This window comes from Psammomys obesus, unplaced genomic scaffold, assembly GCF_907164565.1.
Source record: "Psammomys obesus unplaced genomic scaffold, mPsaObe1.curated_primary_1811, whole genome shotgun sequence".
Classification (NCBI taxonomy): Eukaryota; Metazoa; Chordata; class Mammalia; order Rodentia; family Muridae; genus Psammomys; species Psammomys obesus.
The window spans coordinates 16,964,060-16,980,294 of record NW_026590062.1 but is presented as its reverse complement, the minus strand read 5'-3'; the positions used below and the strand labels follow the sequence as shown (position 1 = coordinate 16,980,294).

Sequence of the window (16,235 nt, the reverse complement as noted above, 5' to 3'; positions counted from 1 at the left end):
TCTTTCTTTCTTTCTTTCTTTCTTTCTTTCTTTCTTTCTTTCTTTCTCTCTGTCTCTGTCTGTCTCTGTCTCTGTCTCTCTTTCTCTCCTCTGCTTTGGCCAGCTTGTGGTGGGCAGAAGAAAGCTTTAAGGAGTTGCTTCTCTCCTTTCACCATGTGGGTCCCAGGGATGGAACCCACCCCTCGCCTGCTGAGTCACGTCCTTGAACCTTGAGTTTTAAGCTTTTCTGTCAGTCACAGACATCTATTTGGAAGGCTTCTCTTGAATGCAGAGTCGTCATTCTTGGGGGCGCTGCCTGATCATAGTGAGAAGTCTAAAAAGCTTAGCAGGTGTCAGAGGCAGGCAGTCTAGATGGCTGCCAGGAGATGCAGAAGCATCTGGGGCTATGGTAGGGAGGCCTTTGCTCTGAATTAGCCTTTAATAAACTTGGTATTTCCAGGCTCGGGGCTAGCGAGGTTGCTGTGGGGTGATGGTCAGATACAGGACACCTTCGGAGTTGAGAGCAACACCCACAGATAGATTCTTTCTCTGTTTCTAATGTGGTGGCCTCTCGTGGCCTCTGTCTGCCCCCTCTACATCCAGGGTGCTCTTATTTAACGTCTCCAGAAAGCACTCCCCACTCTCCTGTCTAGACGGTCTTCCGGCACGTCCTCCAGTGCATCCTCCTAATCTTATTAGATTCCAATTCGAGTTGAAATTATACATGAATGTTCCACCTTTGCCCACCAGCCCCGAGTCCTGAAAGGACTGGATCTCATTTACCACCAGTCCCCGGACTGCCAGGCAGGGCAGAGGTGTGTGGCAAGCGCTTGCTTAATTGAAATAAATTGAATCTCAGCCACACAGATGGGTTCTTAGTTCTGAAGTCTGAGATGAAGCCCGACTGTCTTTGTTCTTCTGTTACACTGTTTTAATTTCTGCCCCAGTCACTTGTGAGCCTTGTGATAAAACCCAGGGTCATTCAAGTTGTCACCTTACCCACCTTGACTCTCGAGAATTGTAAAATCTCATTTTAGCAAAATAAGAGGGAAAAGAACCAACATCTGATACTTTGATTGCTTAATCTCCATCAGAGGGTCTGGGGTGTGAACATAGAAACACAACTCTCATTTCAAAGGGGGTAAGAGATTAGTTTATTCTGGACCCAAATATGAGTGACCATGGCCTGAGAACAAAGACTCAGGTCACCCTACATTGTTTGTTCTAACTTGTTTCATGAAGCCTTTATAGTAGCAAAGTCATAAAGTGAGTCACCTTCCAAATGTGTTGCTGGAGGCATCAGGTAGGCTTTACAGAAAAGCCTGAAAACCTCTGCTGTAGGACTTGGGTGTCTCAGGTGTCACTATCTGATGTCACTCTTGGCCTTTTGGTTGGTAGAAAGAAAGGATTTCTCAATGGTTGCCATGATACGGATAGGTTAAAAAAAAAAAAGGGCTGTTTATAAGGGGACTAAAGATGGCCCAAGATAAATTTTAATTGTCCCTTGGATCTGCAAAATTCCAACCTCTCCTTAATTATGGAGGCTCTAAGGAGCTAACTGGTCTTGCAGAAGGTCAGTGACCTTTTGATCACAGGTGATTCCTGATGGCTAGATGGCATTCTTTCGTGCTTGTTAGGTTTTCACTTAGTTTTTATTTATTATTTTGTCCTATGGAAACACTTTCTGGATGATGAAGGTATTAATCATGTTTTGATACTAAGGGCAGAGACAGAGCATTCATGTTGGCTTGTATGCCTGGCTATCATCACCTCTGTCTAGATCATGAGTCTAGTGCTAGCTAGTTTTTAATCATCAACATGACATAATAGAGTCACTTAGGAAAAGAGTGCCTCAACTGAAGAATATCCTTGATCAGATTGGTTTGTAGGCATGTCTACCAGAAATTACTTTGATTGATGATTGATATGTGTGGGCCCACTGTGGGTAACATCATTCCTATGCTATATAAGAAATCTAGGTGAGCATCAACTTGTGATCAATCCAATAAGCAGAGTTTCCCTGTAGCCTCTCCTTCAGTTCCTGACATTATTTCCCTCAATGTTGGTATCTTAGTTACTCTTGTTGTGATAAGACAGCATGACCAAGGCAAATAATAGAAGAAAAAGTTTATTTGGGGCTTACGGTTTCAGAGGGTTAGAGGCCATGACAATCATGGCGAGGAACATGGCAGTAGTCAGGCAGGCATGGCGCTGGAGCAGTATCTGAGACCTTACATCTGCTCCGTAAGTAGGAGGTAGAGAGGGCTAATTGAGAATGGCATGGGCTTTAGAATCCTCAAAGCCCATCTCAATTGACACACCTTCTCCAACAAGGCCACACCTTCTAATCCTTCCTTCCAGTTGGGGACAAAGCATCCAAATATATGAGCTTATGGAGGCCATTCTCATTCAAACTACTACAGTTGGACTTGAACTTGTATGCCAGATCACCTTTTTCCGGAGTCACCTTTGGTCATTTGTTTGTTTGTTTGTTTTAAAATCACAGCTAAGGAAAAGCAAACTGGAGCAAGCCCTAAATACATTTCTCTTGCAGAGTCCAGAATCTAGAAGACCCCTTGAGGGTCATGGAGGGGCTGAGGATGTGACCCTGTTGGCAAACTCTGTGCAGCATGCAGGAGACCCTGGGTTCAGTCACTGGACACATGGCTGCAATCCTAGTACTTGGGAAGGAGAGGCAGAAAGACCAGAATGTCAAGGGTGTCCTTGGATGCAGAGTGAGTTCAAACCAGCCTGATCTACATGAGACCTTCCTGGGAAGTGCTATGCCAGGAAATTTGGGTGAAGGTGTGGAAAGTTCCAGGCTGGGAAGACTGTGAGTCAAGTCACTCACTCAGCTGGTATTGACGTTGACAGAGTAGTATCAGCTCTGACTCCCCTGCCTCTAAGGTATGGAGGAAGGAGGAAGAGACAGAAACCCAACGTGGAGCCACTTCTGCCTGCAGAAGCTCATGTGTGCTCTTTCCTGCTCTTTAGAAATGACCTGGCACACCTGAAGACCCCAGGTGCTAAAGACGATTTGATCAGACCCAACACTGGGGACACTCCTCCCCGTGCCCAGAAACAGAGAGCCCAGCTGCAGAACTTGGTGGTAAGTGGTCCTCTGGCCCTTTGAAAGCTCTGTCCCTCCTTCCTTTGTCATAGAAGGGCTGTTTCTGGTCTTAGAGGTTCAGCAGTCTAGTCAAGACAAGTATCAAGTGTCAGTTGCCTGTCTTTGGTTTGAGAGGATGGAATGGAGAACACACTGAAGGTGGTCTGTGTTCCCGTGAAGGTAGCATTCTGGGAGGTGGCAGTGCAAAGGTCCTGAGGTCAGATGCATGGGGAGCAGTCTGTCTGGAACTCCAATCATGGAGAGATAGCTGGGCCAGTTTTCTTAGTACTTTATACTCTATGTTAGAATGCTGATTGTAAGTCACAATTTATATTATGCTAAGATCACCCTATGTTCTGAGCGTTGTTACCAGTCAACTGGGAGCAAGGAGCACTCAGACATACTTGACCTCCAGATGTTGGGGCTGGGAGTGGCGGTGTTCCTCAGAGTGAGTGAAAAAACTTAGGAAACTGATGTTCAGGTCCGCACTGAAGCCATTTCTGATTTCATTATCCTGGAGAAGGTGAAGCACGTGGCGTAGTTCAGGAGAAAAGTGCTGTCTTTGGGTGGCATTTGGTTTGAGGCTTCCTGGGCAGAGAGAGAGGTGTGGCTTGAACACAGGTAAGTTCACACTGTGACCAAGAGCTGGAGTCAAGAGGTAAAATGCCAGCTGGTTCTGCTGCTATAGGTTTTCACCCTGCAAGTGGCTGGCCAGGAGCTGGCTGCTGTAATTGTTCCATTTGCATTTGGGTTGTGGAGCAAAAATGAGCCAGCAGAACTAGCCTAGGCATGGCATGGGGTGAGGCTCTGCCAGAACCAAAGGCTGTGGTGGTGAGCCTCACACTCCAAGCAGCATGATGGCAGGAGAGGTGATGATGTCACATGTGGGCACAGCAGATGATGGCCATGAGGAAATGGTGATGATAATGATGGTGGTGATGGCGGTGGTGCTTGCAGGGGCAGTGTGAGGGTGGTAGTTGACGGTGATGATCTTGATGGTGGTGAATGATTATGATGATATTAATGGTGATGATGGTGATGACAGTGATAATATTGATGGTGATAACAGTGATGGTGATGATGGTGATAATACTGATGATGGTTACAGTGATGATACTGATGGTGATGATGATGACGATGTTAATACTGATGATGGCAGTGATCCTGAGGGTGATGATAGTGCTGTTGAGAAATAGACCCAGACAGTATGTGCCCCATACACTTGAGTTCACACCCTGACTTCTTTTGTCCTGCAGGGAGGCAGAAAGGGCCTGTATGTGCCTCTCTCAGCTATTTTGGATATAGGATATGTGCTTGGCAACCATTTGGCTTCCAGCATGAGAGAACCACAGCTCCTCAGTGAGGATCCTTTGAGGAGACATCCTCAAGAGAAAACGCTGCCTGGAAAACACTGTGAAACTTTAGTTTTTATCACTGTCTATATAATGGCATCAAAAAGTTAATTCCATAGAAGATATCACTTCTAGCAAGCAGGTGTTTGTTTTAAAAAGCCAGAGGGAGTCATGAAGAATGCTGTGGAGGAGGGCCTGGCTGAAAGGGAGTGGCATAATTTCTGCGTGTTTCCCCTCTCAAGTGTGTCTGTTACGTGTCAGGTCCATGACAAGATGTGTAACAGATATTCTGTTTTCTTAGGTGTCACAGAAGATTATCTTGAAGGCTCTTTAATTTTTGAATGTTTTCACATTGTTCTGGGCCTGAGAGCTATGGAATGGACTGATAGTATGTGGGAATCTTTTCTGTGTTTGGAATGGACTGGTGTGTGTGTGTGTGTAATGGATTATCACTAAATTGAACTGAACGCACACCACTAAGAACTGTGTCTACATTTAGTTTTTCTCTTACTTTGGAAACATATAGAACATTCCTTCAAAGAGAGATCAGGGCTCCCTGGTGGGTTGAACAAAATGTTAAAATGTCCATTCACACAGGCCTGAGTTGGAAAAGCCGTAGCATCCACACCTCTTTCACAAAAGTGTGATGTGTGTTTTGTGCCTGAAACTTTAAATAATTTACCCTGTCTTATTGCAAAGGCAACAGATGCACTAGAAAAAAAAGAAAGAAAGAAAACATGTTTTACAGAGGCGTATGAAAGAAAATGTTAAAACGCCCCTGGCTAGCTTCCTGGTTGCTAATCCCACTGAGTACTGCAATTAAACTTTGGTATTTCTTTGCTGAAGTTGTAGCCCCAAAGACACAAATATACACATGTATGGTTGGTGCTATATTATAAAATGTGAGGGTTGACCTTTCAGGTTTGCGCTTGGGTGTGTGGTGAATGTTACAAGAGCTGGGTAAATATTTATCGAGATAGGAATCTCCAACCCCCACAGCCACCCCCGCCCCATGCCTGGGAACCTTAAATCACACCATCTGTTATTTCACCCTCCTAGATAAGCCTTAGAGGGCCTGTCACCTGTCTTGGTAGACAACCACTGTCTACCTGATGTCATATGCTTTGGAGGCAGAGATTATATCCAAGTGTTGAGTTGTGGGGAGAGAGGGAGAGAGAGGAGGAAAAAGGGATATTGGGAGAGAGAGAGAGAGGCTGGGAAAGAGAGCGAGAAAGGGAGAGAGATCATCCTCTCTCTCTCTCTCTCATTTGAAGGTTTTCTGTTTGGTGAAGCCATTGTGTGTATTCATTCCTCCCAGCCTGACATTTTCTAGATTGTTCTGCAGGTAACAGAAGAAACGATGATTAACAAGACTCCTGTTGTATTAATGGGGAAAAATATATCCCTTTCATTCATGGAGATGTGTTCTGAGACACATGACCTCTAGGGGGTCATGGGGTTCTGAACCCTACACATACCTTGTTTGTCCTCTGCTGGCCCATGGCAATATTTAATTTATAAATTAGTAGCCGGAGCCCAGTCATAGAACAATGGCCCTGGATTTGAACCTCAGCACTAAACCATATCAATCAATAAGCCACAGTGAGAGATTAACAACTAATGATGAAATGGAACAGCCATAACAACATACTGCCATGGGACAGCAGTTAAAACTTATTATTTCTAGATTTTCCATTACACACACACACACACACACACACACACACACACACACTTGAATTGTGGTGGGTGTGGCTGTGTGGGAGCAGGGCTGGGCGAGGGAGAACATGATTGTAGAATTATTTATTAGAAAAAAATGCTAACATTCTTGGAAGGTGGAGGAAGGAGGATCAGGAGCTAAGAGCCATCCTCTGCTACTTGGTTAAGTTCAAGCCCAGCCTGGGCTATGCAAAACACTGTTTCAAAAGGCCAAAGTGTGTGTGTGTGTCCCTAACTAGCTTGCTACCAGTGATTTCATCCAAAGTTTCCTCCTTTCATAGTATCTCATTAAAAGAAGCGGTGGTCAACAGTGGGGAATACCTGAGAAGTGGGGACCCTGTTCACTCTGCCCTCAGAGTTGGACCCTGTAATGCTTTGGGTTGCTTGGCATACAGTGGCCACTTCCTGAGGCACAAGGACCACCAAGCTAGGCTGGACTTCGTGGTGGGTGGTTTGGCAGGAACCCCGCATCTTCCGGTCTGATCATAACGTTGTTTGGGCAGAAATGTCTAGTTAAGTGGCTCTTTGTGTCTTTAGTCTTCCTGGCTAAAGCAATTATCCATTTCAAATCTGATTTTGTTTACTTCTCTTTCTTAAGTAGGCAAGACAATGTGGGGCGGCTGTGCTGGCCACCGGCAGATGGGTTGTTCGTGACTTCCTGTGAGGAAGTGAGTGAGGCTGTCTGGTCTGCAGGGCTGGGGTGCTGATGGCTCTATGTTTGCCTCAAGGTCTGTAAAGAGTGAGAGAGAGAGGAAAGGAGGAAGGGAGGAAGGGAGGAAGGGAGACATACTGTTTTAGTTAGGGTTTCTGTTGCTGTGATGAAATACCATGACCGAAAAGCAAGTTTGGGATGGAAAGAGTTTTTGTTGTCTACACTTCCATATTGCTGTTCATCATCAAAGGAAGTCAGGACTGGAACTCAAACAGGGTAGGATCCTGGAGGCAGGAGCTAAATGCAGAGGCCAAGTAGGGGTGCTGCTTACTGGCTTGCTCATCATAGCTTGCTCAGCCTGCTTTTATTAATCCTGAGATTTGTGGGAGAAAAACCAGTTTCACCATTGGGCCAATTTAAAGCAAGCTTTTAATTAAATATTGACCAAGATGGGCTTTGGTTAGGACCATGGCCTGGAACTTCTAGCTGAATGGCCCAGAGACACAGTTGTAGTGGCTCTTAAAGACGAAACCAACCCTACTTTTCTATGAGGCTTTGTTACTTTCCAAGAACTACAGCTCCCAGCATTCCAGAAAGTTACCTGGTCCTCAGGCAGCTGGGGCTTCCAGGTTAACTTTGGATATTACTCTTTCTTATAGAACCCAGGACCACCAGCCCAGGGATAGCACCACTCACAATAGTCTGGGCCAACCCCCATTAGTCAACAATTAAAAAAATACCCTTCAGCTGGATCTTAGGGAGGCATTTTCTCATTTGAGGTTCTCTCCTTTCAGATGACTCTTTAGCTTGTGTCAAGATGACATAAAGGACACATAGTGAGTGAGAAAAAGAATATGTGTTTTTGCAGGAATGCTGAGCCCTCTCACCAGCCCCCGGCTATCTGTCTTAGGAAGGGGAACTTGCTGAAGTGTCCAGAAGGGCAAACACCAGAGAATCCATAAGAATCTAGAGAGCCCTGTCAGTACAGGGACCCTCAGGGTAGCCTTGAAGGGTGGGCCACCCCACCGCTTTCTGTCTTTGGGTCCAGATGCTCAAGGATTAAGTTCAAAAGAGCCTGACTCATCTCAGCCATCCACCTTAGGCTGGAGGAGAGTACCTGGCCGCACTCTCACCCAACCATCCCCAAGCCAAAGGAGTGAGCCATACCTCTGACACTGGCTCTTGGGTCCAGGAGCTGCATGTCCTGGGAAGATGAAGTCTGAGTCATGATTACCATCGATGCAATGAAACAAAGCAACTTGCGGAGGAAATGGTTGGTTTTACTAATTGGCCCACAGAACAGTTCATCATTAAAAGCAGTGAGGGCAGGAACTCACATGGGGCCGGGACCTGGAGGCAGGAGCTGATGCAGAGATCATGGAGGGGTGCTGCTTACTGGCTTGCTTAGGCAGACAGACAGACAAACTGATAGCAGCCTGGTGGTGCTCTAACTACAACTCTATTCTATAAAGCAGAGTGGAAATCCCTTCATAGGGGTCCCATAGGCAGTGGGTGTGTTGTGTGTGTGCTCGCACATGGGGGGGCTTATTTCATGTGGGTCTCAGAGATGGATGGGGTTCATGTCACATGGTTGATGAGTAGTTAACAACACAAGTCTTCATCCAGGCTATGTCTGGTTCCTGGGTGACACAGGGAGAGGATCCTGCATTCTGGGGCAGGGCTGTGCAATTCAGAGGGTGTGTGGAAGTGAAGAGGAGGGATACATTTTAGCTGAGCGGTATCCATAGTAGGAGCCAAGGATGTACAGTCCTCTTAGTCCTCTGATGCCCACAGTCTGGTAACCTGAGGTCTGTGAGTCTCCTTGTGGAAATGAAAAAGGCAGATGCCATTCTCCTGGCATCTGGGTACTTGGGGAACCTGAGGAATCACAGTCAGGCTCTCAACAGAAAACTTTCCATTTCCTAAAAAGGAGCTTTGAGAAATAGGAGGCTGCATGTAGGCATGGTCGGACTAACTTCTAGCCCAGAGGCCTCATCCCTCAGCACCTGTAGACCTCTGCTTCTGGGCATCACTGTCTCTATGCATTATTTAAAAAGGGTAATTAACACCATGTGTGACATTTCAGCATACTGCCTCTAAGGCCTTTGTGCTGCTGGCATTCATGGGGGAGAGGGTGTAGCGGGGCCCCCTGAGGGCTGCGGGTGGCTTCTTAGACAAGGACCGGCAGGGGTGGAGAGTGGGGAGTTACTCCAGCAGTTGCAAAATTGCTCTGGCGACCTGGTAGCCTCTCAGGAGAGCCACACTGTGCACCCACCTTAGAGTTCTAAAAAGACCAGGAAACCTGCAGATCTCTCCCTCTGTCCTTGGAGTCTTCCTAACAGTTGACCATATCTAGAGACAGCTAAGGTCCTCCTGTTGGAAGGTCTCAGATACAGGTTCAAGAGGGACACTGAGACAGGGTATGGAGGGGTAAGTAGTGGATTAGAAAAATTATCAGATAGGCAAACAGCAGCATGGTAAGGGCTCTGAGGAGAGAAATCAAGTTGCTTGTGATGAAATGGAGGGGGTCTCCTTTACCTTTCTGAGGATAAGGGTTTCACGGTATGTGCCTTCAATGAGACTCTCTTAATTCCCTAGCAGGAGACTGGGAGGGGGTGGGGAGCAGGCTGTGTGGCCACCAGTACCCACTTTGATCTACATTCACCTCCCCAGGGAAAAGACCCTGGCACTGGGAAGTGTGGTAGCTGGAGATTCACATTCAGTGTCTCAGCAGGTGCCCTTCAGCACGGCCTGAACAAAGCCTGATTTCAACATTACATCCTTAACACTGTTCGTCCAAAATAACGCAGGGCTGTTGCCTTGGAGGGTCCGAGGTGCTGCCAGCTGGTGCCAGACTGGAACCCAATCTGCACCCCTCTCTCTAAGCCTAGCTGTAGCAGGACAGCTGCCTTCCTTCAAGGGAGGGCTTTGGGTCTTCAGTGCCAGATACTGTGGGTGACAGAGGCCTGTTTGTCACTTCTGGCCCCAGATGTAGGAGGCTATCTTCAGAGCAGGAAGCCCCCATCTTTGCCCAAGAGCCATGTGTACTAGAAACCACTGGCAATTAGATAGAATCGGAGTACAAAGCTGTTCTTTTAAAACTTAAGAGGTACAGGGAAAAAACACTGCTTTGTGACTGGCTGCTAGGTACTGAGATATCAGTGCATGCTTGCTTGCTTGCTTGTTTGCTTAAAGATATATTTGATTTTAAATTACATGCATGTGTGCATGTCTGTGTGTGGGATACGGCCACATGAGTGTAATTGCCCTGAAGAGTACTGAAGAGGGTGTCAGATCCCTTCAAACCAGAGTTCGGGGAGGTTGCGAGCTGTCTGATGTGAGTGCTGGGAATGGAACTCAGGTCTTCCACAAGAGCAGTACACTCTCTTCACTGCTGAGCCATCTCTCCAGCCCTGAGACCTATCAAGTTGGTTCCCTCGTGACTCCAGAGGGTAGATCTGGTACACCGCCAGCCCTGCTAGTACCCAGAAACCTCCTACGGAACTTCAGGGCTGAGAGGAACTGTGATTTTCAAGAGACGGTGGAAGAAGGCTCTGATTCCTCCTCTGCAGAGGAACCATAATGAATGTCTGGATTAGCATCCTTTGTGAACATGAGGGTTAATGCCTACCGTGTGCCTGTTATAAATTGGCACTATGTAAAATGTTCATTAAATAAAGAAATCTCTGGAAAGCTTCCATGGCCAGAGGCAATGGGGGTGTAATAGACAGTGCTCTCTTTAACCCCTCTCAAGTTATACACCATTTACTTAAGAGGAGAGCCATAGGCTTCCCTAGTGAATTATGCCACACTCGTTTGCATTCTAAATGCATAGTAGCTGCTGAATTAGATGTTTAATTTAATTAATGAGTACGCATTTCTGAAGAGCCTCTCTCTCGTCGATGGATTCAGCTCTCCTATCTTTCTCTTTGAGCCTCGACTTGCTGAAATGAGTCTTTGAAGATGAACACAGATCAATAACTCTGTTTCCATTATGTGTGCACAGAGACCCAGGGTGGATTCAGACCGACTCTGGAGATAAGCAGTCTGTGGGCTGGGAGCTAATTGCATTACAGAGCTTGCAAACCTCTCGTCCAACACTGAGGCCCGGACCTGGGCTGAACCTCAGTGGCTCAGCACTGCCCTCACAACAAACTCAATTAAGGTATCAAGCTGGAAGCTGGGCTAGGCAGTAAATTAATTTTTAATCTGTGGCCGTAGCTCGCTTTCAAGCACAGTGGACATCCTGTGGCCTAACGACTGACAATCCAACAAGAAATAAAGGAGATAAACATACTGGCCACATAGCCCTGTCTGGTCCATTCACAGCAGGTCTGGCCTAACGGCTTGCAGCCAGCTGATGAAGTTTGCCTAATTTCTGTAGACAGGAGTCCTGGTGGCTTGGACTGATTCAGCCTTCCTGGTGATCTTGATGGTGGTGCTGGCAAAATTTGCTGGATTTAAGAGAATTTACCTCGACTCTAATCCCCTGTGAGCTTTCCCACTGAGATTGAGGGTGTTTCTGAGGAAGAGGTCTCTGTTTGGGGTCCTGGCAGGAAGTGCAGGAAACCCTCAGGTATGACTTGGTGGGGATGCTCAATTTGTACAGATGTGGGCAGAACTCAGGAGGAAGAGAGTCACCAGACCAGACGACGCAGGGAGCTGTTGTCTGCTCAGTTCTTGAAGGCGACAGCTCAATGAGTGTCCATCTAACAGTCTCAAAAGTCTTCTACAAATACTGCTTCTTTCATTTTGCCTTTGTTACAATTAGCTTTCTATGATTTTTAATTAAAACACTGGATTGGTCAGCGTTCTCCAGAGCAGTGGTTCTCGATCTGTAGGTCATGGCGATTTCACAGGGGTCCCATATCAGACATCCTGCACACCATATATTTACATTATGATTCATTGGTTTTTGTTTTGTTTGTTTTTGAGACAGGATTGTTCACCTTGCCACTCAGGAGGAGACTTGGCATCTGCCCCCCTAGTGGCTAATGCTGGGTGAGTGTTCTTGCGCTGAGCTGCAACGGGCTCTAGTTCCCACGTAAGCAATACTGTATGCATTTTAAAAACTTAACTGCTCACAGTACTTGGACATCAATTTCCTTGTGGAGAACTGAGCTTCCAGGGGCCACCCTGTCATCCCTAACTTTCCCTCCTCTAGGGGTCAAGCAACAGATGCAGGCCATGTGTGTCTCCCCTCTCTCCTGGCCTTCCTCAGTCATGGGAGACAGAAGGACAGGGGTCCTGGTCAGTGTTTGGGACAGCTGGGCGGCATCCTTGCCCTGCCCAGAGTAGCCATGGCTGTGGCTGTGTGTCTGAACCTCTGTGTCTGGGTAGCCCAGGTTTACCCCTCTAAGTGGGAAGCAAAGACTAGACATGAGTCACAGGTGGCAGTGAAGATAGAGTGAAGGATAGTGAGGAGACTGTTCTGAATGCACAGTGTTCAGGCGCCCAGTGTTTTACCACTCCCTGTCTGTGGGCCCTATGGAGGTGTGGATGGAAATGCAGTCCTTTCTGGAGGGCATTAGGTTGACAGGGTCTTCCTCCTCTCAGAGAAAGTGTAACCACCTGTGGGTTTACCTGACATAGCTGGAAGTGACCCTTTCCTTTCCCCTCACTCTTTTCCTCCATTCTTCCCTTCTTCTTCCCTCTACCCCCTTCCCTCTTCTTTCCTTCCTCCCTCTTTTTCTTTCTTGTTCCCATCTCTTCCCTGGCCCCTTCCCTCCTTTCTTTTTTGTGTTGCTGGCATGAAACCTGGAGCCTCTTGAATGCTAGGCAAGAGTTCTTCATTGAGTTGAACCCCAGCTCTTAAAGAAGAATTGTGGGAACAGTGTGAAGCTATACACTCAGGTTCTGGGGTGATGGGTTTTTTTCCCTCCTGTACTAGCTGGGTGTCATCTGGCTGGCTTCTTTGTCTGAGGGTCCTCCGACTTCAGTCTTTGCAGGGCTGTGGGATGCTGGGGGTCTGAACCTTCAACAAACTCTGGTCCATCTTCCGCTGATGCTGGCTCAGGGAGTCCTTTCTGAAAACCATTGCCTCAACTTCTGCTTTGGCTTCGGTGCTGATGGGTTAGGCTACTGGGGCTGACCTTACACCAAGGGCCATTGAAGAACCTGGAGTCCCCAAGCATGTTGAGCACAAGTTTTTATTGGGATTTGGTAGCTGTAGTTCTTTTTTTTTTTTTTTTTTTCTTTTCTTTTTCTTCAAATCCCAGGATCATTATATAAACAGAGCTAGGCTCAAGCACTTCTAGTGCTAACTTGAAAAATAATTTGCAGTTGGATCCCATCTCCGGTTCTTATGCTGAAATAAATTCCAGATGGACTAAAGGTTAGAAGGAGAGCAATAAAACTCCAGGCCCATTAAAAAAAAAAAAAAAAAAAGGTTAATGATTTACCGGGTGTGAGCCCCTGGAGGAAGAGGAGATGGATGCCTTTTAATTTGATGGATACTCTCCATGTGAGGGGAAAACTGGCGGAGACCCCAGGTGCTGCAGAGTGATGAGTGTGGTTCCTAGCAGGCAGCCTTCAGCTCAGACAGTGGATGTAGCCTGCTAAGGAGCCCAGAGGCAGCTAGCTAGGACTGGGGTCTCTGCATGATGGGTGCTGGAGAGTGGGGAGAGCAAAGAAGCCTACCCAGGAGGAAGTGGCTGCGCTGGCACGTGGGGTTGGCACCTCTCAGACTGCATTAGCTTTATCAGCTTTGGTACCAACAGCTTCTATGTCCCGGGGTCCCCTTCAGTTCTCAGGAAAGCTGGCAGGCAGGAACTGGCCACTAGGCAGAAAGTGGGGTGTCTGGGAGGAAGCCTCATGGCTGGTCTCAATCTCAGCTGCCCATGTGCCAGGAGCCATAAGCAGCAGCCTCAAGGCTGAGCCACCCTGCAGCTGAGATTGCAGGACTGTAGGAGAAACAACCCTGATGCTTGACAGACAGGGACAGGAGTGGTTCAGAGCAGGGACGAGTGATGGCTACTTGGGGAGAGCTGGGTCTCCAGACCGCTTCTCATTTCAACCACAGGAAGAGCATTAGACAAGAAGTATGTGTGTGCCGGAACACATGTGTGTGAGCTGGTGTGAGTGGGCGTGAGCAGGTGTGTGTGCATATACACATGTCTGGGTGAAAATCTTCCTCTGTGTGTGTGCCTCTTTGTACATATGTGTGTTTTGTATGTAGTGGCGCATGTGTACCTGTGAGTATAGAGTCCAACCGTGGGTACCGTTTCTTAGGCGCCCTCCAGCTTGTCTTGTGTTTTGAGACAGTCTCTCACTGGCTATAATTTGCCAAGTAAACGATGCTAGCTGACCAGCAAGCCTCGGGGCTCTTCCTGTCTCCTTCTCCATACCACTGGGATTACAAACATAGGCCGTTATGTCTGGCTGTCCCTGTGAGTTCTGAGTCTTGAACTCGGGTCATCTTAATGACTGAGCTATCCTCCCCACACTTACGTGGGAACCTCTTGTTTAGCCCTGGTCTTCTGGAAAGGGATCGGTGGGGCGTGCTGCTGTATTGGATGCAACTGGAATATCAAGGTGCATCCTGGGAGGTTTAGCGTATTGATCTTCCGGTCACTGGGCAGCAGCTGTGACCAGCTTGGAGCCACCAGCTTTCTCAGAGGCTCAGGGAGAGAAGGCAATCTCGCATCGCCCAGGGAGTCCTGGAGAGATTAATTTCAGAAGGAAATCCTGATTCTATCATTGCAAATCCCCCGGGGGGCTCGAGGGTTGCAGGGAAGAATTTCAACCACGGCGGTTTAATAAAGTGCCCACTGAATGAATATCTTCCAAGAGCAGCGTTGATCTTAGAGGCACCTTCGCAGACATGGGGGAAGCTGGGAGATGACTCTCATTTGGGAAGGACAGTATAGTATATCCAGGTCACAGCATGAGTGTTCTGTATAGGAACATGTCTATAGTGTGTGATGGAAGATCAAATACCATGGTGCCAACTTCTATCCTCCCAGCACCTCTGTCCTGAAGGTGGGAGTTCTCCAGATTGCATAGTGTCTCTGTGGCCTTGCGACGGTACCCCCTGCCTTCTGTGCCCCAGCTCTGACAGCTTAGGTGACAAGCAGGTCCTAGTGACACACAGTGACCAGCAGAACACAGCCTGCTCTGTTTGTGTTTTTATTTACTCTTTGGAGGGGGATGATACTGGTTGGTGGTCTGTCTCACTGTAGTCAAATGTAGTGTCCTTGAAGGTGAGTTTATTTGATAAAGTATTACAAGAAGGTAAATTGATTTATATAAAAAATTCTTACATGAGCAAAATAGTCAGGGTAAGGCTTTGGCATTGGAGGAAGGGGAACCTGGAATGAGGGTTCAGAAACAGGGCTGTAGGCTGAGATAAGGAAGAAAGGCTTCTGGAGGGGGCAGGACCCAAGCTGGGTTTTGAAGGTTGCAGAGGGGTTGGATGATGGCCTGGAGAGGAAAGGTATTTACAGACAGGGTGGAGAAATGACAGGAGCCAAGGTTGAGAATATAAATCCTGCCAGATGTTCCGAGGGCTGAGAAGCTTGAGTGGCTTCTTCTTCCCTCCTGGCTGTGGTGGGTGTTGGAGGGTGCATGGGAAGGAGGAAGAAGGAAGGGAAGGAGGGATTCATAAAGTACTCTGAAGTACTGAGTAAGGTGGTCTAAGATCTGCCATTCAATTCCTGAGGGGCAGGGAGGAAGGGAAGGGAGTCACCTCTGATTTTTTATCTTAGTCTGCAGATTGCCCAGGGGCTGGTGAAATGCTGGGTCCTTGGAGGAGATTGCCCATTGAGTGTTTCCCAGTTGGTTGTTGGGGCAGTCGGCTCAAGTAGCCACGCCCATATATTATTTTGGTCTTTTCTGGAGACTTGGTTCTTTAGAATCTTGGGGTCAGGCTTGAAGCCTGTGGTGGAAGTGGAGCCAAGAGGGAGACATATGATGGAAGAGTGTATGTACTGGGGACCATGTCACTGTAGCTTGAAGGGGACGGCTTTGGCCTTGACTTAGCACCAGAAGACTGTGCCAGCTTGGGGCACTTGCTCATGATATGGAGCAATGATGTGGAAGGTGGCTGGGTGATGTGGAGAGAAGGTGGCAGTGGTGTGGATAGTGTAGGTCAAGAAAGAACCCAGCAGAAAAAAAAAGTCTCTGGAAAGAGCACCCAGGCAAAAGAGAGAGGATAAACAGAGGCCCCAAGGCCACAGCAAGGCTGTGGTATTTGAGAGACAGAATACAGATATTGTGTTGGCTAGGGCTAAGACAGTGAGGGTAAGCATGGTTATGCAGGACAGGGCTGGCTGGGGTAAAGCTGCATGAGGTTAGAGGTCGGATAGGTTTGCAATTCCCATACTTGTCAGCGGGAGCCATTGAGTATGCTTAAACAGTGAAGTGGGTCTATAGGGATGCTTTGGAAAGATAGCTGTGGCAAAAGGACAGGTTGGGAGACTGGTGG

At 47.5% G+C, this 16,235-nt stretch overlaps 1 protein-coding gene across 10 annotated transcripts in view; it reads left to right on the top strand.

The window, feature by feature from the left end:
• Rimbp2 (RIMS binding protein 2) overlaps positions 1-16,235 on the top strand; it is a 175,658-nt gene that overhangs the window by 44,932 nt on the left and 114,491 nt on the right. For 9 of the 10 annotated variants that reach the window (XM_055605904.1, XM_055605911.1, XM_055605907.1 and 6 more), the window contains exon 2: positions 2,974-3,088. The exons of the other annotated variant lie outside the window; for it this stretch is intronic. The gene's annotated coding sequence lies outside the window, so the exon portion shown is untranslated. The remainder of the gene's footprint in view (positions 1-2,973; positions 3,089-16,235) is intronic. 10 annotated transcript variants of the gene reach the window in all.